Here is a 24,113-nt window from a genome sequence, read left to right on the forward strand (position 1 = left end):
GTGTAAAAAGAGGTGATAATTCTTAATTATTCCGTGTCGCATTAACTAACCTCTTCAGTTTACTCCGCCAGACAGTACATGAATATAATTATATCGTTATTAATTTGTTTAGATACGCAATTCCATATTATATTCCCTGTTAATCAAATTCTAAAAGTGTGCATTTGTTAGATAACAAGCAAATTCACAGAAAAGGTTAAAAGACTATCACTTTTCACAAAGTATATAATCCTAATATGGTCAGAAGGAGCACGTAACAACGTTTCCCAAGTAACAACATGTAAGACTTTGATGCTTAAAATGTTTAGGGAGAAATGGAATACTGGTGTGTATTTGTTCTTTAAACTACCAAGACCAGCAATATACAGTACAGTTTACATACAGTAATATGTTTATGTTCCTAAATTAATATCGTTTATGAGCATGTGAAAGGCATGGTGAATCGGAGATTCTCAAGAATTACTTTGTATGATTGGAAACGAACGCGTGATCGGATCAACTAAATGCTGTGGTGTTACTTTTTGTCAATGAAAAAATAAACTCTTTTCGTTTACAAAGACGGTTACAGAGAATGTGGACCAGGGTAATACTTTGAGCTTACAGCTTGTCCAAGGTCATTTATTATTAATACTATTAGTAATATCTTCGGTAAAGACTTTGATGCATAAAATATTCCTGCTTAATTAAAATATTTATGATAAAGGTGGTAGGTTGTGTACTTTTGTCCAACAGAACAATCTTGCTTTTATAAAATATACCGCCTTTTTAATGTTTAATGATTAACATGCTGTAATACACTGTTTAAATTTAAAAGTCTAAAGAGTATACAACTTAAATTCTTAATTGATTAAAGATTGTCCCTCAGCAGTGATCGGGATTCGAAACCGATGTTTTCTGGTGACAGCTCAACTGCTGTACAGGAGAGGTTAGCCTTTATTAGCTCCACCTGGCGGTTTTACAAGGTGATTCTGGATACTATTAACATAATCTAATTTGCATACGGTATGATGCGGTGTACTGCGACACGCCCACTGTGTTATACTGCAGCATTCCCCGCTTGTTTTGAATGGCTGCATCTGTTTGTACTTGTTTTGAGTATCTAATGTAGAAGTTATAACCAAGTTCGTTGACGAAACGGTCTAAATGAATGATATACCGAACGTATGTCCTCTTGATATGTGTAACTCTTTGTGACTGACTGAATATATATCTCTTGTATTCTGATAACCCTCAAGATAAGATCTGTTAGGTTTATATGCATATTTTATGTATTAATAAATGTATCCTCGTGTATTAGTACCTGTGTTTGTGCGTTGTTTGAGTTATATTGCAAGGTTGGATTCTAAAGCCATTAAAATAATCATTTTGTGATTTACGGCTACAATTAATAATTGTCCCTGTAAATGCCCAAACCCTACAGAACTGGTGCCTCGTGAGAGCACACTACAGCTGTAAGGACCGTCTGTCATCAGTGTACTTGACCACAAACATAAATGCTATTTGTAGATGATGATATGAAAAGGAGGAGATACAGAGTGAAGATTCCAAGAACAGAACCCTGGGGCACTCCTCATTGCTTTAGATATAGAAGAGAAAAGTACATACATCAATACACATTTTTCCAATGCAGAATGAAAACCTTCTCATTAAGTGGCCTTCCATTTCTGCTCAAATGTACAACTGTTCAGTTTACCGGAACATGTTAAATCATGAAATCTAGAAGATAGCAGATAGACTTGTACTCTTTTCCTTATTGAAAGTGCTAATCTACAGAATGTTTCCAAGATGGCACCTGTGAATGTACTAAAGTTAAGTACGGTAGCTGGTCTCCTCCAACAGGCTTAACACAATGTGAGCTGCCAATTACATTTGTTAAACCCGTAGTTCATTAAGGAGATGAGTTTTAATATCCTTTTCCTGACATTTAATTGCAATAAGGTTAAATGCTTCAAATGTTACACGAGAAATGTAACCCAGCCTGGTTAAGTGGAATTATTATCACATTCTTAATATCAGCACCACAATCATTGACTAAGTCTAAGGTCTGCTTTGTGCAGAGCCCGTTCTTTGCTCTTTGAAACCAGCAGACTCAAGTAACACTCTGAACCAAACTGACAATTTGTTTTATTTGAAAAACAGGAGGAAGCAATTCCTGATGATCAGCTAATCATTTGCACTTCTTTAGATTCTAATCACCTTCATAACTGATATGGAAGCAGTAAGGCTTACTGTTTTACACAAGGCTTCTGAAAGTTGTCGGATTTTTTGTTGAATAAATCATGACAAAGTAAAATAAGTGTGTGCTATCTATCATGCGAGGTTAGATATATCTACTGGTAGGAGTTGGTGAGGACTTGGTGAAGTTCAGATATGTCTTAATAAGTAAAGCCATAGAATCATAAGGGGATTTTCACATCACTATAGTTGATCCTTATCTAAATTAAAACAGTAAAGAAAGAGTTTTAGTAAACAAAGAGGTTGAACGCAATACTAACAAAAGATGCATAATTGGAAACCATTATGAGTTTGTCTTTGAGGTATTCAGCTTTATATGATCATTTGCATGTACAGGGTTAGTCAAAATGCTGTAGAGAACTGACAGTTTATTACAAATTAATGACATGGGTTACTGTGACAAATTCATGAGACATAGGAGCTCTGTGGAGGCAAGAAAAGAGTTAAGTTCACTTTATTGGCCATATACAATTTTCTTCTATTAGGGATTTGTCTTTTCACAAACCCCAACTTAGTCTCCATGAGAAACACAGACACATACAGGGAGAAAAGCTTGGAGCCTAAGCACAGGGTCAGCCATTTATACCACACCACTGGAGCAGTTGGGATTAAGGGCCTTGCTCAGAAGACCAAAGGAGTAGGATTCCTCTGCCAGCCTCGGGATTTGGATCTGCAACCTTCCAGCCACAGGCACAAATCCTTAGCCCCAGAGCCACCTCACTGCCCCACATACAGATGCAGCCATTCAAAGTGCGCGGTACAGACACGTACCGGAGGTAATTGGCTATGGCGTCGTGCATCGTGACGCGCGATTGTAGCGGCGAGGCTTATTAATAAGAAAGAATGAAGTGTTTCTGAGCTTTCCCAAATTAGGCCCCATTTCTCTGTTCATCTCTGTGGTGCAGCCACAGAGAGACTATTCATGCAAGCTGATTTAAGATGTTTTCTTTTGATAAGGACAGCTCCCAAAGGGGGATGCACTTAGCTAAGCTGGCTACCATGATCAATGGTCATCCATTGGTGCCTATCCGTCTAGGGAGTGCCAGTTGGACATCTGGACTGCATTACTAAGTGTCAGGAGTAAGTGACTCATATCTCACCTTGATCAACCAATCAGGGACTGGTAGGGCCGAGTAACCCACGTGGGACTCTGATGCCCATGGAACTTTCAGCCAATCAATGAGCTGAAGTTCCTCCAGGTAAAAACAGGCAACACAGAGAGCCTGGGAGATTCAGAAAGGATTCAGGAGGATTCTGTGGACAATTCTAAAGGGAATTCAAAGGAGAATTCCAGGGCAGGACGGCCCAGGAGCAGAAGGCTCCCAAGGGCAGGACATTCTCGCAGCGCGCCTCCTGACCATCCTGAGACTCACGGAAAGGCCAGTGTGTCCGAGTGCCAGAACTTTCCTTTGTTCTAAGAGTCTAGAGCGGAGGTTGCCAGAGAGTAACTAGAGGATCCACCCGAGGTTAGCACCAGCAGCAGGCCTCGTGAACAGGTCGGAACTGTGGACAGCTGAATCACTATTCAGAACTAGCTCTTCATCAGGAACGAACAGGTCCTCTTACTGACTTGCTGGGACCCACAGTCATCTTTTCTCCTGTGCGCAAACTTTGCTAGTTAAAGCCAACAGTGAGCATCAGCAGCGCACCGTCGCAAGCCGCACAGCACAGCCTGGCACGGAGCCAGAGAGCGTGGATTGGACAGCAACAGCCTGCAACTGTTTCTTTGTGCCCGCAGGAGATCTGAATCCCCAGAGATTGGATGAGTATTCAACTTCAATGCATTACAGCTCGAGAATTCAATTGTTATCCCAACCAGTTGATATCAATTTAATTCCTAAGAGTAATGTACTTGTTTTGAGTATCTAATGTAGAAGTTATAACCAAGTGCATTTACGAAACGGTCTAAATGAATGATATACTGAACGTATGTCCTCTTGATATGTGTAACACTTTGTAACTGATTGAATATATACCTTTTGTATTCTGATAACCCTCTCGATAAGATCTGTTAGGTTTATATGCATATTCTATGTATACATAAATGTATCCTCGTGTATTAGTACCTGTGTGTGTGCGTTGTTTGAGTTATGTCGCATGGTTGGACTCTAAAGCCATCAAAAGAATCAACTTTGTGATTTACTGCTACAATTAATAATTGTCTCAGTAAATGCCCAAACCCTACAGAACTGGTGCCTTCAGAGAGCCACTACATTACATATTTGGCGTCCCTGAACGGCTATGAAACACTACACGATGACGCAAAATACCGCGGTGCGTGATTGGTTGACCGACAGGGGCACTCGTGGTCCGTTGGTCTGTCGTAGAAAGACTTACTGTAAACGTCTTTACTGTGCCCGTTGTAGATATTGAATTTTACCACTGAAGGGAAATCTTAGTAGCTGAGCATAAAAAGAATAGGAGCATACTGTAACGCGTGTGAAGGCCATAAACGATATTAATTTTGGAACATAAACATACAGTATATAGCTGGTCTTGGTACTTTAATGAAAAAAATACACACCAGTATTCCATTTCTCCCTAAACATTGTAAGGTTCGAAGTCTTTAACTAACGTGATACCGGAGTCAACAAGCATACTTTTAGAATTTGATTAAAAGGGAATATAATATGGAATCGCGTATCTCAAGAATTTAATAACGGTATGATTATATCCGTGTACTGCAACAGGGCTGTGTAGGGCTGTTTCGCCTGCCTGTTCACGTAAGCTCTCTTGTAGCCTACTGCTCTAGGTGCGTGACTACCAACTGGCAGGTTGTGTGTTTGAATCCAGCTGGTGCTGGACTTTTCATTTTTATTTATTTATTTTTTAATCGCGTAACATAAACATATTACCGTATGCAAACTGTACTGTATACAGTATGTATATGTATATTTAATGTCTTAACTGTGCCCGTTTAAGTATTGAATATTCATATCTAATTTTACCACTGAAGGGAAATCTTAGTAGCTGAGCATAAAAAGAATAGGAGCATACTGTAACGCGTGTGAAGGCCATAAACGATATTAATTTTGGAACATAAACATACAGTATATGGCTGGTCTCGGTACTTTAAAGAAAAAAATACACACCAGTATTCCATTTCTCCCTAAACATTGTAAGCTTCGAAGTCTTTAACTAACGTGATACCGGAGTCAACAAGCATACTTTTAGAATTTGATTAAAAGGGAATATAATATGGAATCGCGTATCTCAAGAAATGAATAACGATATAATTATATTCATGTTGCAAAAGAACTGCAACGGACATAAAAACTCCCTTGCTTTTAACAGAGCGTTCCATAATTTCTAACTACGAAAATGCCAGGTGAAAGGATTTGTAAACATATTTTGTTAAAGCAAGTCAGTTTTTTTCCGCAACACATAAAATACATTTTTCCAAGAAAGTTTAGCCTTTGTCACTAATGAAACCACTAAATAAAGACATAAATATAGAAATCTTAAGATTTGTTTTATTTAATGTTGGTAGCAGGATGAACTGTCAGAGTGTATATTTTGTCGCAGAGTTGCTGCAAGATGTCAACAGTGAAAAAGGTATTTAGAAATGAGTTATTTCAAGATGAAAAAGAAAACATACACGAAACATGGTTTCATTATGACCAGAATAGGTCTTGAGATATTTTTAACTTGATTTACAGTATTTGAGAGGTATGTCTTAACACCGATACTACAGTGCTTAAGTACTGCTCACGTATATGTTTCTAGGTTTATATTATGCATTTCATTCGGTCAAATTACTTTTGAGCAACTAATAAGAAGCGCGAAACGGTATGCGTTTTAGTTTCGTTTTGTGCTGGGACCCGTGGATTGATTAGAGATATCAAGTACATACAAGTCATTTTTTAAATGTTGTAGTTCGTCTTGAAAAAATGTTACGAGTACATCATCTATCAACAATTACACAGGTTCTGTTTCCATATTGCGGATTTTGGTTACATAATATTATTTTCTAGATTTCACGTTGTGAATATATGATTTGGGCAAACAGAGCCGCAAAGAAGTACATTATTGGTTGTTGATTTTTTTTGCAGTTTTATCTAGAACAAGCGATGCTTAAACCTTTGTCTGATTCTTGAGAAACTATCCACACGACAGTTACAGTACCTAGGAGTTGACTTCAGTGATGTCACTGATGGGATGTTTCTAAAAATCCATCCTCTGTAAAACGTCTTCTCTAGTTGTCCTGCATATGTATTCGCTAATGAAGCTGTGTGTTCTGAGCCTGGATCTCTACATTTCTGTATGAACCAGCTTAGAGGGCTAAAGACAGCTTGTGTTTAAATTGAGTGTAAGGCAATTTATGCTTCTAAAGTCATGGTCAGTATTTATTTTTGTACTGTGCTGTAAACTTGTTCTGTGCCAAGTCACATTATTTTATAGCGTTTTTATAGCGTTATCAAATCCAGTGGCGCTGTGTGTTAGTTTACTGACTCCCATGTCACATGGTCTGTGATTGAAACCTGTAAAACCGGTTTAATTCGTCACAGCCAGCACTCTTCAGGTGTGAGGGTCTTCTGCTCAGAATGAAACGCTAAAATGTTTGTGTATATTCTAATGGTAGTGGGGGCAGGGTGTGTGGGAACAGGTTTGGTTGAAATTGCATTGGAGATCTATGTTCTTCACACCTGAAACATTTTCTCTGAAAGCATTTTCTTCGCAGTTTAACCGATCTTGTTACAGCATGTTACAGTTTACTATTATTAACCATATTAATTTTAAGTGCTTAATGTAAAATCTTGTAAAAATATATTTTCATTGTTCAAATATACATTAAGTCTGACTATCATATAATAAGTTAAATACAAAACTAAAGAAAAAATAGGGTTAAATATAATTCAAAATATTTTGCTATCAATGTTAAGTATGTTTTTTGTTTTGTTTCTTTTTCATAAATACAACAGTAGTACCTGATGTCTCAGTGGCTTTCAAAATTAAATTATGCATGCAAACCTGTGAACTAGAAAGATATCTAAGATATCCATCCATTATATTCCATAATATCCATGAAATATATGGCGCTGAAATATGTGTGACGCAGTGGTGGCCTGACACGGTGAGGTGCCCTGGCAGCTGTATGATGCAGTGGTGGCATGGCACGGTGAGGTGCGCTTGCAGCTATGTGACGCAGTGGTGGCCTGGCACGGTGAGGTGCGCTGGCAGCTGTGTGATGCAGTGGTGGTCAGGTATGTAGAGGTGCACTGGCAGCTGTGTGGTGTGACGCAGTGGTGGCCTGGTACGGTGAGGTGCGCTGGCAGATGTGTGGTGTGACGCTGTGGTGGCCTGGCACGCTGAGGTGTGCTGGCAGCTGTGTGATGCAGTGGTGGCCGGGCACGGTGAGTTGCGCTGGCAGCTGTGTGGTTTGACGCAGCTGGTGGCATGGCACGGTGAGGTGCGCTGGCATCTGTGTGATGCAGTGGTGGCCTGGCACAGTGAAGTGCGCTGGCAGCTGGGTGATGCAGTGGTGGCCTGGCACGGTGAGGTGCGCTGGCAGCTGTGTGGTGTGACGCAGTGGTGGCCTGGCACGGTGAAGTGCGTTGGCAGCTGTGTGGTGTGTCACAGTGGTGGCCTGGCACGGTGAAGTGCGTTGGCAGCTGTGTGGTGTGTCGCAGTGGTGGCCTGGCATGGTGAGGTGCGCTGGCAGCTATGTGGTGTTACGCAGTGGTGGCCTGACACGGTGAGGTGCCCTGGCAGCTGTATGATGCAGTGGTGGCCTGGCACGGTGAGTTGCGCTTGCAGCTATGTGACGCAGTGGTGGCCTGGCACGGTGAGGTGCGCTGGCAGCTGTGTGATGCAGTGGTGGTCGGGTATGTAGAGGTGCACTGGCAGCTGTGTGTTGTGACGCAGTGGTGGCCTGGCACGGTGAGGTGCGCTGGCAGCTGTGTGGTGTGACGCTGTGGTGGCCTGGCACGGTGAGGTGCGCTGGCAGCTGTATGATGCAGTGGTGGTCGGGTATGTAGAGGTGCACTGGCAGCTGTGTGTTGTGACGCAGTGGTGGCCTGGCACGGTGAGGTTCGCTGGCATATAATGAATATATTTCCATGGATATAATACAACTGTTATTATTGATCACTGAATTATTGTACTTGACATGACTTCATTCAGCCTTTCCTGAGCGTCTATGACAGGCAGAGAGAGTGCTGTTTCTGGTGCGATCTTTTGCAGCTGACATATCACTGTTTTAAACGAACAAGAAATTAGATTGCTCATAAATCACTTATTCTATATAAACACAGCGGAATTGCCCTCCGAAAATCCTCTTTTTCTTGTTCGTTTTAGAGACCTTGATCGAAACTGATTTTAGATGTCAGAAAGGATTTATTTTCTCTGTATTTCCTACATTGCTTTGTCGAGATTTTAACTTTATATCTAACTTTATATCTAGGCTCAGATTTCAACTATAAACCATACAGTGATTAATAGCAATAAATACTGATGTTTTGCGCCCTCCTACCACAAAAATATATGTTTAAAAAAATGTCATGTTCCCATAAAAAAGTCATGCCTTGGAGTATAGACCCCCAAGGGAATGCCATAGACTCAAACTGCAAAATAAACACATACAGAAAAAATGTATTTGTATTGTAATTGCAAATCCTGGTACTGTATGAGTGATTGGTATGACTTTCCTCATTACAAATCTCTTATTAGAATTTAAATTTCTCTGTAACTCCAGGTCAGAACAGAGAAAATGTAACTGCCTTAAGGAGTTTACGATTATGAAAAATAGAAGGATAAGCATGATATGTATGTCTTCTGTCATTTTCTAAGTCATGTTACTGAGCACCAAATCTTATTGAGAATATGAATCCATTTAAGGTTTATACCATTAAAGTAACGGTTTATTCCATGCTGAAAATGTTTGTACCAGACTTTTTTGAGGCCTGTTTAATTGTGTCTGAAGTCTGATGTTGTAAATTTTATTGTTAAAAAGATCCATGAAAATGTCATTACTAAAGTTAGCTGGTACTGTTGGTATTGTAAGTGGCAAGTAGAGCTCATATTTTAGATTTTGTGTAGTTGCTAGCGTTGAACTGTGTGTTGGATGCACATGAATTGAAGGAATGGGCAAACATAGCTGATGCGGATCCACAGAGCCAGCATATTAAGATGTTTATAATTAGAGGCAATTTGTTTAAATAACTAGGTATGGATACTGATGTGCAAGAGAGGTGGAAAGGCTGTTTCCTTAAGCCAGCACTATAAAATATTTTATTCTCAGTGAGATGCTGCCATTTCATAGTGGGTTTCTAACGCCGTGTATAGTTCCATCCGCACAGTGCCTTTACTTTCATTTCTAATCTCTTTATCCAGTACAGAGGATTTGGAGCCTATCCCAGTAAGCAACGGACACAAGGCAGAATACACCCTGGACATTGCGCCAGTCCATCACAGGACAGACAGACACAAACACACACACACCAGGGCCAGTTTTCCCATAAACCAATTAACTTTCCAGTATGTTTTGGAGTGCGAGAGGGAGTCATATCACACATATGGAGAAAAACCATGTAACCCAGAGAGAACATGTAAACCCCACACACACAGGATGGCAGGAATTGAACCTAGGACCCCAGTGCTGCAAGATAGCAATGCTAACCACTTTGCCACCATTATAAATGGATGGATATCTTAGTTATCTTTCTAGTTCACAGGTTTGCATGCATAATTTAATTTTGAAAGCCACTGAGACATCAGGTACTACTGTTGTATTTATGAAAAAGAAACAAAACAAAAAACATACTAACAACTGTGCCATCCTACTCCTTAGTTAATACATTTTATTATTCATAAACAGTTAACATTATTAGCAAAATATTTTGAATTATATTTAACCCTATTTTTTCTTTAGTTTTGTATTTAACTTATTATATGATAGTCAGACTTAATGTATATTTGAACAATGAAAATATATTTTTACAAGATTTTACATTAAGCACTTAAAATTAATATGGTTAATAATAGTAAACTGTAACATGCTGTAACAAGATCGGTTAAACTGCGAAGAAAATGCTTTCAGAGAAAATGTTTCAGGTGTGAAGAACATAGATCTCCAATGCAATTTCAACCAAACCTGTTCCCACACACCCTGCCCCCACTACCATTAGAATATACACAAACATTTTAGCGTTTCATTCTGAGCAGAAGACCCTCACACCTGAAGAGTGCTGGCTGTGACGAATTAAACCGGTTTTACAGGTTTCAATCACAGACCATGTGACATGGGAGTCAGTAAACTAACACACAGCGCCACTGGATTTGATAACGCTATAAAAACGCTATAAAATAATGTGACTTGGCACAGAACAAGTTTACAGCACAGTACAAAAATAAATACTGACCATGACTTTAGAAGCATAAATTGCCTTACACTCAATTTAAACACAAGCTGTCTTTAGCCCTCTAAGCTGGTTCATACAGAAATGTAGAGATCCAGGCTCAGAACACACAGCTTCATTAGCGAATACATATGCAGGACAACTAGAGAAGACGTTTTACAGAGGATGGATTTTTAGAAACATCCCATCAGTGACATCACTGAAGTCAACTCCTAGGTACTGTAACTGTCGTGTGGATAGTTTCTCAAGAATCAGACAAAGGTTTAAGCATCGCTTGTTCTAGATAAAACTGCAAAAAAAATCAACAACCAATAATGTACTTCTTTGCGGCTCTGTTTGCCCAAATCATATATTCACAACGTGAAATCTAGAAAATAATATTATGTAACCAAAATCCGCAATATGGAAACAGAACCTGTGTAATTGTTGATAGATGATGTACTCGTAACATTTTTTCAAGACGAACTACAACATTTAAAAAATGACTTGTATGTACTTGATATCTCTAATCAATCCACGGGTCCCAGCACAAAACGAAACTAAAACGCATACCGTTTCGCGCTTCTTATTAGTTGCTCAAAAGTAATTTGACCGAATGAAATGCATAATATAAACCTAGAAACATATACGTGAGCAGTACTTAAGCACTGTAGTATCGGTGTTAAGACATACCTCTCAAATACTGTAAATCAAGTTAAAAATATCTCAAGACCTATTCTGGTCATAATGAAACCATGTTTCGTGTATGTTTTCTTTTTCATCTTGAAATAACTCATTTCTAAATACCTTTTTCACTGTTGACATCTTGCAGCAACTCTGCGACAAAATATACACTCTGACAGTTCATCCTGCTACCAACATTAAATAAAACAAATCTTAAGATTTCTATATTTATGTCTTTATTTAGTGGTTTCATTAGTGACAAAGGCTAAACTTTCTTGGAAAAATGTATTTTATGTGTTGCGGAAAAAAACTGACTTGCTTTAACAAAATATGTTTACAAATCCTTTCACCTGGCATTTTCGTAGTTAGAAATTATGGAACGCTCTGTTAAAAGCAAGGGAGTTTTTATGTCCGTTGCAGTTCTTTTGCAACATGAATATAATTATATCGTTATTCATTTCTTGAGATACGCGATTCCATATTATATTCCCTTTTAATCAAATTCTAAAAGTATGCTTGTTGACTCCGGTATCACGTTAGTTAAAGACTTCGAAGCTTACAATGTTTAGGGAGAAATGGAATACTGGTGTGTATTTTTTTCTTTAAAGTACCGAGACCAGCCATATACTGTATGTTTATGTTCCAAAATTAATATCGTTTATGGCCTTCACACGCGTTACAGTATGCTCCTCTTCTTTTTATGCTCAGCTACTAAGATTTCCCTTCAGTGGTAAAATTAGATATGAATATTCAATACTTAAACGGTTAAGACATTAAATATACATATACATACTGTATACAGTACAGTTTGCATACAGTAATATGTTTATGTTACGCGATTAAAAAATAAATAAATAAAAATGAAAAGTCCAGTACCAGCTGGATTCGAACACACAACCTGACAGTTGGTAGTCACGCACCTAGACCAGTAGGCTACAAGACAGCTCGCATGAACAGGCAGGCGAAACAGCCCTACACATCCCTGTCGCAGCACACGAATAATGTAACATGCCACTGTTTGTGCATGAACAAGGTCATACTGCTATTTCCTTAGATACGCAATTAAAAAAAAAAATTTTTTTGAATCCCTGGTGGAACTGGGCATCCATAAGAATCAAGTAATAGGTTTATTCCATGCTGAAAAAAAGAAGAAAGAAAACACATTCCATAAGAATCAGCGCTTTTATAATTGCCTTTAAAGGTGGCTTCTCAAAACGCTTTACAGGATAAAAACAGCAATAACAACAACAACAACAATATTGTATTTCATTGCACTTTGACAGATCGTCCTTAAATCAATTGTTGACTCTTCTCTCTTTACTACTTGTTTGGAGTGACTGAGCTCCGCTCTGTACCACACAATGATCACCCCAGAGTCTCTGCCCCGGGTGATTTTTGACAGAGGGCAAAAAACTCTCTCTCTTGCCCTCCCCCCCCCCTTGTATATTGTCTGTTTTTTTGTTCTGTCCTTTGACAAAACAAGGCTCGCCAGATAATGTGAATCGAAACCTGTTTTTCTAGCTTTTAAAGTCGTGCGATGTGTACACATCATTATATCTTACATATGAAAAATACATAATATAGCTCCCAAACAAACGCAAACGTGTTTTTAATAAAATGCTTTTATTCACTCATAATCTGACAATTTCAAGAAGACTAAGGAAGGACTAAGGGAACTGTCATCTGTTGTTGAAGCTCTGTGAGCTCGGTGACTTTGAGACCACTTGTTATCCCAGGTTGTTTGAATCGCCACAATTCAAATAGAAAAAAAAGAGCTAACTGACAAGATTTAAGATGTGGCTGTCAATGTTGGATTAAAAAAAACACATTGCCCGACGTAAGTTGCATTGCTTGAAAAATAATTTTATTTCGAGAGACTGGATAAGTAATTCAAGTGTTTTTTTAACTTCCTGAAAAACAAATAATAATTTAACTATATGTGCAAATGTTTTATGATATGTCGCTGTTGTGAATGTCTGTGGAGTGTATCTTATTTGCCTGTCTGTCCTGGCTGTGCTCTCTCGCTCACCCTTCCCCCCTCTCTCTCTCTCTCTCTCTCTCTCTCTCTCTCAATTCAATTCAATTCAAGGTGCTTTATTAGCATGACAGATGGGTACAATCAGTGTTGGGTATTTACTTTGCTTTGAGATGCCACTTTTAAAGGTGATATATAAAATCAAGGCTTTAACTTGCTTTAACTCCGCAAGTCTGAGTTCTTGTGTCTGTCCTATCTGAACCCGAAAGTATTACAATATGTATCTTCATAGCAGGTGGTGTACAGCTTTTAAGTATAGATTACACTTTTCTAAAATGTATTTAAAAAATAAAAACGATTACAATCTAATCCTTCCACGTTTAATCCCAAAATCGCAAGAAAAATAAATCTAAACGGGGAGAAAGCTATGCTGAAAGTTTATTAAGATACTTAGAAGACAAATATATCAATTTATGTTGCATTTGTCTGATTGTGAATCAAAAAACACATATATTTAAACCCGCATTTGCGATTTAAATCAAAATGCGATTTAAATCAATATAAATGTTTATATTTTAACGCATAGGTGACTATTCATTGTTATTAAAATGACTTAAATTCGATCATGTTGTGATATTTAGAAATATAAATTTGTTTGGTGCGAGTGAAGTTTTATTTAATCTCTGAGCCAGGGAAATGTTTTATTTTTTCAAAGAAATGTTTGTTAAAAAAAAGTCATGGCTCCAGCCAGATTCAAACACACAGCATGTGACATGGGAGTCACAAACCTAATCCACAGCACCACCAGCAAGGTCATATGGAGAGTGCTGAAAAAGCACTACAGAAACATTATCAACAGACAATGTACAGCGTGTACTATTCTTGTGTTGCTGTACATGAATATAATTATATCTTTATTAATTTCTTTAGATACGCGACTCCATATTATATTCCCTTTTAATCAAATTCTAAAAGTATGCTTGTTGACTCCGGTATCACGTTAGTTAAAGACTTCGAAGCTTAAAATGTTTAGGGAGAAATGGAATACTGGTGTGTATGTTTTCTTTAAAGTACCAAGACCAGCCGTATACTGTATGTTTATGTTCCAAAATTAATATAGTTTACGGCCTTCACACGCGTTACAGTATGCTCTTATTCTTTTTATGCTCAGGTACTAAGATTTCCCTTCAGTGGTAAAATTCTATATAAATATTCAATGCTAAAACGGGCACAGTAAAGACATTTATTGTAAATCTTTCTACGACCGACCAACGGACCACGAGTGCCCCTGTCGGTCAACCAATCACGTACCGTGGCATTTTCCATCATCACGCGGCACGATGCGCGAGGCCGTAGCCAATTACCTCCGGTATGTGTCTGTACCGCGTACTTTGAATGGCTGCATCTGTAGATATTTTAATTATGCAGAAATATTTTATGCATCAAAGTCTTTATGGAAGATATTACTAATAGTATTCATAATTAATTAAATAATAAAAGTATTACAGTGGTCCACTTTCTTTGAACCGTCTTTATTTTTTCATTGACAAAAAGTAATACCACAGCATTTCGTTGATCCAATCACATATTCATTTCCAATCATACAAAGTAAGTTTTGAGAATCTCCGATTCATGATGCCTTTCACATGCTCATAAACTATATGAATTTAGGAACATAAACATATTATGTAAAATGTATATGGCTGGTATTGGTAGTTTAAAGAAAAAATATACACCAGTATTCCACTTTCTTCCTAAACATTTTAAGCATCAAAGTCTTAAATGTGGTTATTTTGGAAACGTTCTTACGTGCTCCTTCTGAGTATATTAAGTTTATATACTTAGTAAAAAGTTATAATGTTTTAACCTTTTCTGCGAATATGCTCGTTATCGCAGTAAACAAAAGCATAATTTTAGAATTTGATTAATAGGGAATATAATATGGAATCCGGTCACACCTGGGAGTGGAGGATGCAGTCATCTATTTGCTACACAGAGCTAACTCTCACCTGGAGGAGACGGGGAGCATTGTGAGAGTTATGTTCTTTGACTTCTCCAGTGCCTTTAACACCATCCATCCACCTTTACTGAGAGATAAGCTAAGGGCGGCGCAGGTGGACATTCCCCTGCTGTCCTGGATTATAGACTATCTGACCTGCAGGCCACAGTATGTACGGCTACAGAGCTGTGTGTCCGAACAGGTTGTTAGCAGTACTGGGGCTCCACAGGGGACTGTCCAAGCTCCATTCCTGTTCACCTTTTACACCTCTGACTTCAGGTACAACTCTGAGACATGTCATCTGTAGAAGTTTTCAGATGACTCTGCAATTGTGGGCTGTATTAGAGAGGGGAGGGAGGAGGACTATAGGAGCTTGATTACCAATTTTGTGGAGTGGTGTCATCTTAACCATCTCCAGCTTAACACCAGCAAGACCAAAGAAATGATCTTTGACTTTCGAAGGAATAAGTCTCCGCTGAACCCTGTTTTCATCCAGGGTGAGGACAAAGAGGGCATACATTCCTACAAGTACTTAGGGGTACACCTGGATGATAAGCTGGAGTGGTCTGGTAACACTGATACCCTGTACAAGAAAGGTCAGAGCCAACTCTATTTTCTTAGGAGACTCAGGTCCTTTGGTGTGTGTGGAACACTGCTACACATTTTTTATGAATCAGTGGTGGCGGCGGCCATCTTCAACGCAGTGGTGTGCGGGGGCAGCAGCATCATGACAAAAGATGCAAATAGGCTCAATAACCTCATTAAGAAGGCTGGCACTGTGCTGGGGATGAGCCTTGACCCCATGGAGGTGGTGGCTGAGAGGAGAATGCTGACCAAGCTCACAGCCATCATGAACAATACCTCTCATCTGCTTCATGGGACTGTTACTGGGCAGCGGAGCACTTTTAGCAATAGACTGCTCCAGCTACGGTGTTCAAGGGAACGTTTCCGCAGGTCTTTCATCCCGGCAGCTGTCAGGGTGTATAACGCTGCCCTAGGCTAGGACTTTTTGCCCTTCATTTGCTCCTCTATGGACAGCATGTTTACTCCATTGTATTTTTTGGACAATCAGTCTGTATAAACCTAAGCAGATTTTGCACATATTTTATTGTTTTTACAGTGACTATGATCAGCACATTTTGCACACACCTATGTACTTATTTATTTTTATTTATCTTGTTTGTCTTTTGTTTTATAACTATTCTGATGTCTGTTTTGCTTGTCTTGGGCTGGACTGCTGTAACACATCAATTTCCCTACTGGATTAATAAAGAATTATCTAGATGGGTGAGTGAACTTGAAACACTTAATTGACTTCTTCATGTCCTTCAGTATAGAGCAGAGTTTTAGTATTGCTGTCAGTTCTGTTAATTACACCGTAAAAGACAAAGATCCACAATGCTTTCTTGTTGAACCTGATAACAGCAATATTTCTATCTAAAGGCATAATTCTAATAAAAACAATGATGCGAAGAAGTGCAATCTGTTGACCCCACACCAGCCCTGCTGACAACAAGAACTGGTAGAGACAGGACAGTAAGACTATCAGCTGCAGAGAAGATGTCATACAGGAAAAGGACTGTCCATCTCTATTGGTGCCTCATGGCTCTGAGAATGAGCCGGTGAACTGAATTTTGTAGATACAGGGAGATTAAGAGAGAGCAGCTGTAGTATAACTGATAGTGTATTTCTAAATGCTGAGGATGTTTAAAGTTTGGCAGGAGTTAAATGCTGTATTGTGAATTCTGTCTGAAACATAAGGCAGGAGTCATCTTCCTGACATACTGTAGACTCTGGTACAGTTAGCAAATTAAGGCTAGTTCATAGAGAAATAACAAGTCGTTGACAGGCAGCAAATTAAATGCAGTAATATTTAGATTAATTCGAAACTGAGAGGGCACCTGGAGGATTATATTTAAAACTAGATAAGTGCAGGGTTTTCAATACAATTATAAACTTCAAAGTACTAAATGTGAGACAGTTGGCTAGTAACTGTCACACTCCACTCCTGTTTCGCTTTCATTCTCAGAGAAAGGGAAGCACATCGTGCAGCTCTTCTCTCTGTGGTTTCTGTGGACTATTTCTTCTGTACTTTGGCCTGCAGACCTGTGTTCCTGTATGTCTATAAACCTCTCACAGTGTGAGAAGTGTTTTAATTTCTCAGAATCACTGGTGTTTTTACTCTTCAAAAGAATCTCTGTAGCTGCCATTTTGTCTGGTGATGTCCCACTCCTCCAGACACCAATGCCTCTTGTCTGCCCTGTGGCTCAGGGCACACTTCTCCATTGGGCTTGACCACTGAGCTAACCCAGAATACACATGTTCCTTGATGCCCCAACATCCTTTATCCTTTCTAATTCATGTCATCACAGGGACCCTCAGGCTACTCAGCCCAGTCCAGCTCCAGACAGATCCCCTAGGTCCTCTCCTGAGAGAGGCCAGTGAGTCCCCACACAATCACCCACCTGTTCAAATGCCTCGGTACAGCATCTGTTGCTGTTGATGTTGTTCGATCGGGAAGACCTCTCCTTTCCAAGTACCTGTGGTATCTCTTCTATTCCACTCAGTCATTCAGTGGTGTGCACCCCTATCCTAACAGCTGGTGACTTTCTCAGTAATATAAACACACAACAGGACAGGAGATATAGTGAGACAGAGCAGATAACAGAAAATGCCTCAGTAATAAACACACACAACAGGACAGGAGACACACCAAGAGAGAGGAGTTAACAGAACATTTCTCAGCAATAAACACACACAACAGGACAGGAGATGCACTTGAGAGAGAGGAACAGACTGAACCTGCACTGACTGTCTCCTGTATCATAGGTATGTGTTTTATACATAAGAGCTAGGAAATCCTTTAGGACAGTCCCTGCTCTGTGTTACTGTTTGTAAAGAGCTGAATACAGATAAGACTCTGCACAAGATTGTCTCCTGTATGATGTATCTATACTGTATGTACAGTAAGAGCTGGAAGACCCCAGCAGTGTGTCTGTCCTGCAGAACACTTCCAGCGCTGTGTTGCTCTATGTATTGTCCACAATAGAGACTGAATCTGTATAAAGATTGTCTCCTGTATCACATGTATCTGTTCTGTATATAAGACCTGGGAGACCCCAGCAGTGTGTCTGTCCTGCAGGACAGTCCAAGCACTATGTTACTGCATGAATTCTGGCACAGACACCTGTGAGAGCTCAAAGCTGGCACAGGTCTCTCAAAGTGACAGGGTATCAAACACTTGGGGGACACAGTGCTCATCTAGATGGGTGAGTGACCTTGAAACACTTGATTGACTTCTTCATGTCCTTCAGTATAGAGCAGAGCTTTAGTATTGCTGTCAGTCCTGTTAATTACACCGTAAAAGACAAAGATCCACAATGCTTTCTCGTTGAACCTGATAACAGCGATATTTATATCTAAAGCCATAATTCTAATAAAAACAATGATGAGAAGAAGTGCAATCTGTTGACCCCAAACCAGCCCTGCTGACAACGAGAACTGGTAGAGACAGGACAGTAAGACTATCAGCTGCAGAGACAACGTCATACAGGAAAAGAACTGTCCATCCCTATTGGTGCCTCATGACTCTGACCATGAGCTGGAGAACTGAATCTTGTAGATGCAGGGAGGTAAGCTAAGAGAGAGCAGCTGAAGTATAACTGATAGTGTATTTCTAAATGCTGAGGATGTTTAAAGTTTGGCAGGAGTTAAATGCTGTATTGTGAATTCTGTCTGAAACATAAGGCAGGAGTCATCTTCCTGACATACTGTAGACTCTGGTACAGTTAGCAAATTAAGGCTAGTTCATAGAGAAATTAACAAGTCGTTGACAGGCAGCAAATTAAATGCAGTAATATTTAGATTAATTCGAAACTGAGAGGGCACCTGGAGGATTATATTTAAAACTAGATAAGTGCAGGGTTTTCAATACAATTATAAACTTCAAAGTACTAAATGTGAGACAGTTGGCTAGTAACTGTCACACTCCACTCCTGTTTCGCTTTCATTCTCAGAGAAAGGGAAGCACATCATGCAGCTCTTCTCTCTGTGGTTTCTGTGGGCTATTTCTTCTGTACTTTGGCCTGCAGACCTGTGTTCCTGTACGTCTATAAACCTCTCACAGTGTGAGGAGTGTTTTCATTTCTCAGAATCACTGGTGTTTTTACTCTTCAAAATAATCTCTGTAGCTGCCATTTTGTCTGGTGATGTCCCACTCCTCCAGACACCAATGCCTCTTGTCTGCCCTGTGGCTCAGAGCACACTTCTCCATTGGGCTTAACCACTGAGCTAACCCAGAATACACATGTTCCTTGATGCCCCAACATCCTTTATCCTTTCTAATTCATGTCATCACAGGGACCCTCAGGCTACTCAGCCCAGTCCAGCTCCAGACAGATCCCCTAGGTCCTCTCCTGAGAGAGGCCAGTGAGTCCCCACACAATCACCCACCTGTTCAAATGCCTCGGTACAGCATCTGTTGCTGTTGATGTTGTTCGATCGGGAAGACCTCTCCTTTCCAAGTACCTGTGGTATCTCTTCTATTCCACTCAGTCATTCAGTGGTGTGCACCCCTATCCTAACAGCTGGTGACTTTCTCAGTAATATAAACACACAACAGGACAGGAGATATAGTGAGACAGAGCAGATAACAGAAAATGCCTCAGTAATAAACACACACAACAGGACAGGAGACACACCAAGAGAGAGGAGTTAACAGAACATTTCTCAGCAATAAACACACACAACAGGACAGGAGATGCACTTGAGAGAGAGGAACAGACTGAACCTGCACTGACTGTCTCCTGTATCATAGGTATGTGTTTTATACATAAGAGCTAGGAAATCCTTTAGGACAGTCCCTGCTCTGTGTTACTGTTTGTAAAGAGCTGAATACAGATAAGACTCTGCACAAGATTGTCTCCTGTATGATGTATCTATACTGTATGTACAGTAAGAGCTGGAAGACCCCAGCAGTGTGTCTGTCCTGCAGAACACTTCCAGCGCTGTGTTGCTCTATGTATTGTCCACAATAGAGACTGAATCTGTATAAAGATTGTCTCCTGTATCACATGTATCTGTTCTGTATATAAGACCTGGGAGACCCCAGCAGTGTGTCTGTCCTGCAGGACAGTCCAAGCACTATGTTACTGCATGAATTCTGGCACAGACACCTGTGAGAGCTCAAAGCTGGCACAGGCCTCTCAAAGTGACAGGGTATCAAACACTTGGGGGACACAGTGCTCATCTAGATGGGTGAGTGACCTTGAAACACTTGATTGACTTCTTCATGTCCTTCAGTATAGAGCAGAGTTTTAGTATTGCTGTCAGTCCTGTTAATTACACCGTAAAAGACAAAGATCCACAATGCTTTCTTGTTGAACCTGATTACAACAATATTTATATCTAAAGGCATAATTCTAATAAAAACAATGATGAGAAGAAGTGCAATCTGTTGACCCCAAACCAGCCCTGCTGACAACGAGAACTGGTAGAGACAGGACAGTAAGACTATCAGCTGCAGAGACAACGTCATACAGGAAAAGAACTGTCCATCCCTATTGGTGCCTCATGACTCTGACCATGAGCTGGAGAACTGAATCTTGTAGATGCAGGGAGGTAAGCTAAGAGAGAGCAGCTGTAGCATATCTGATAGTGTATTTCTAAATAGTGAGGATGTTTAAAGTTTGGCAGGAGTTAAATGCTGTATTGTGAATTCTGTCTGAAACATAAGGCAGGAACTCTCACCTTCAGTCTTCTTCTCCTGTCCTGCTCTGTGTCTTTTTTCTCTCTCCCTTTCTCTGCACCTGTTTGTTTTATAAGAAGTGTTACTGGATTGTTGGTGACACTATGAGTGATTTACCAAGAACTCAATTCAGGTATCCTACAGTAAACTACACAATTGCTTTGATGACTGAATCTCGCATCCCCATATCTCTGAAAATATCTCCTTGCTTTGAAGCTCCGAGACCTGGTAATGTTGACACAAGCCAAGCGTTTCCTATTGTATCCAGATTCTTAAAGATACTTCAATAGTCACATATTAGCACATAGTACATACATATATATTAATGTTGCCTTATATGTTAGCTTATAAGTACAAGTTATTTAAGCATTCAGAATCTGAGCCCTTTACAGCTTGTGCTTGGCAAAACAATGGCTTAATCCTCAGTACTTTACTAAGAATGGGATCTCATTTATTCCAGGGGTTCTACATCACAACTGAGCAGGCTGCTGGAGATAATCCCGAGACAGTACTGTGCTAGTATGTACTCCACACATACAGTATGTATCACCATGCTAACTCAGGATGTTCATTGCAATTGACCCAGATCACTCAGTCTCCAAAGCAATAATGGTTACCCAGGTAATGTACATGGTTCAAGTGCACATGGTTTAAGTGCTGTCCTTATCTTCACATTAAGCGATACAGAGATATGCTGAGCTATTCAAGTTGATGAATTGCAGAAATATTTAAACAATCTTTGGAGAATTCTCTCACAATCAGCTAGAAGGCATCAGTGTCTCCAAGGCCTCAGATGTGTCATATCTCAGCACCAGTGAGCCCTGTATTTTTAACTTTTACAGCACAGCTAACAGGCCAGAGTGGCCTGTGATTGTCTTCTTTGTTTTATTATTTCCTGTTAGCAGGTTTCTAAACTGGTAGGATTGTTCTTTTTAAAAGCAGACTCATATCATCCAGGGGACACCAAGAAGAAAGACAGGAAGAGTTGTGAAAAAGAAGAGGGAAAGATGTCAGACAGTGGTCATTTATCCGGCAGTGATGATGACGGTGAGCTAATAGCTTGCTAATTTAACATCCTGTATTTCACTGCCCATCTGTACGACAGTCCCGTCACAGTGCTAACCCTCAGTCTACCAGAACATCCTGTGAGCTATACCAGTATTCTTCCACTGACTTTTCCAGTGTTTGTTATTATTTTTATTATTTTTTTACTCCAAAAAGCCTACTCTTCAAGCCTGCTCTAGATAATTTAACAGATGGTAGCTTTCTCAGTAATAAACACACACACCTGGACAGGAAACGCAGTGATAGAGAAAAATAAAAATAAGTTTTATTCCGCAATAAACACTAAGCTTCTGATTTAAGTGACAATGGCGTTCTTTGATATTTATACCAGGAACACATATTCAAGGCACTTCAATTGCAGGTACGTTTGTGCCCTTTAAAGTTTACCAATTGTAATGAACAGAACAACAGGAGCAAACGTACAAAACCGTGACACACAAGGGAGACAAGTAATAAATTCACAGAACAGGAAAGCAGACACAGTGAGAGAGAGGGGAGATAACAGAGAAACTGTTACTAAGAAACACACACACCAGGACAGGAGACACAGTAAGTGAGAGGGGAGATAACAGAGAATCATTCAATAATAAACACACATAACAGGACAGGACACATAGTGAGAAAGGAGATCATAGTGATCTCAGAGAATGCAGTAGTAATAAACACAAACAAAAGGACAGGTGACACACTGAGAGAGACAATAACAGATAATCCTTCACTAATAAATACAACATAAGTTTTACTTTTGATTAATAATGTCAAAGTAAAATTTGCAATATCTGTCACATGAGATTAGATTTACAGGCATCTACTGTGAAGACTTGGTGAGGACCTGGTGAAAGTCAGATATGCCTTCATAGTGTGACATATTAGTTCTCTATTAGTCCTTCTATTAGTTCTCTAATAGAGAATGAGGAAAAGATTATGCACCTGACCCATGGAGCTGTTGGCATGATTCTGCAATGAATATCTGAGACAGCAGTGTGACTGTCAGCTACAGGTACCGGTGGTGCTGATGTGAGAAAACGCATTTTAGACAAATGCTAAAGGGCTGTAATTGCTGGTGTTTTGTGGTCTAGTGGTGTCCAGTGGCATTGCACTAAGAAAAGTAATTGTCTATGCTGTGTCACAATATGTAAAACAATAGAATCTTAAAAGGATGCATTTTCATTTTTACATCATTGTAAGTCAGTACAGTATATTGTCCTTTGGTTCCTATTTTAGAGATGTGTTTGCCTGACAATAGAGATTGATGATACAGTTCCACCCCAATCTAGGGTTTGCTTTCTGTAACTGGGTCCACCTCATACAGGCATGCAGCTTATTGAGCTCTTACTCAGTTTCTATTGTGTGTCAGAGGGCCAAAATAAGAAGGCCATCAAGGAGAATTGTTTTCAGGTACTCCTGGAAACAGCACCTTCCTCCGAGGCCTAGGGGCAGCCAGAGGAAGCAAAGGCCTCAGATGGGAAAAGAAGAGAAGAGCCTTCTCAAGACGGTGACAGAGAGCATCCTTGCCACTGGCGAGGACCACTGCGAGATCACCCTTGACCTAACCAGCGTATTCAACTACAGTAGCAAGACCTGGAGGGAGCCTGGTGTACTCCACACAGGCTCCAGATGATAGGAGTTATATTTAGGCATGACAGTGCTTTGGATCAGGGTAAGTATAAAAAGAAGAGAGTTAAACATTCACTCGATCCACCATGACACTGATGTTTACCTTTCTTACCACCAATGTCAGGAGTCTAGCAGACCGAGTGAAAAGACAGGCAGTCTTTCACCACTTGGCCTCCATGTCATTCTCAGTATGTTTCTTACAGGAAGTCCACCTGAGGGATGGAAGTGACAAGCTGATGGTGCTTGGCGGAGACTTTAACGTCAACCGGGAGAAGGGCAGCAACGCCAGTCTGGTATAGCTGGAGTCCCTACTCAAGCAATTCTCCCTTTTGGATGGCTTCAGATGGTGTTGTCCCAGTGACATGGGAATGCCTTGGAGAAACTCCCGGGGAGTGTGCAGTTGCCTGGATTACATCTTTGTGCACAAGACCTGCTCCCTGGAATCCACGGCGGTGT

The 24,113-nt window shown here is 39.9% G+C and overlaps 1 protein-coding gene across 1 annotated transcript in view; it reads right to left on the reverse strand.

Moving 5' to 3' along the window:
- The window catches only part of LOC148646879 (interferon-induced protein 44-like), a 506,117-nt gene that overhangs the window by 136,267 nt on the left and 345,737 nt on the right, over nucleotides 1–24,113 (reverse strand). The window lies entirely within an intron of this gene.

Source organism: Lepisosteus platostomus, chromosome 16, assembly GCF_059453375.1.
Source record: "Lepisosteus platostomus isolate fLepPlt1 chromosome 16, fLepPlt1.hap1, whole genome shotgun sequence".
NCBI lineage: Eukaryota > Metazoa > Chordata > Actinopteri > Semionotiformes > Lepisosteidae > Lepisosteus > Lepisosteus platostomus.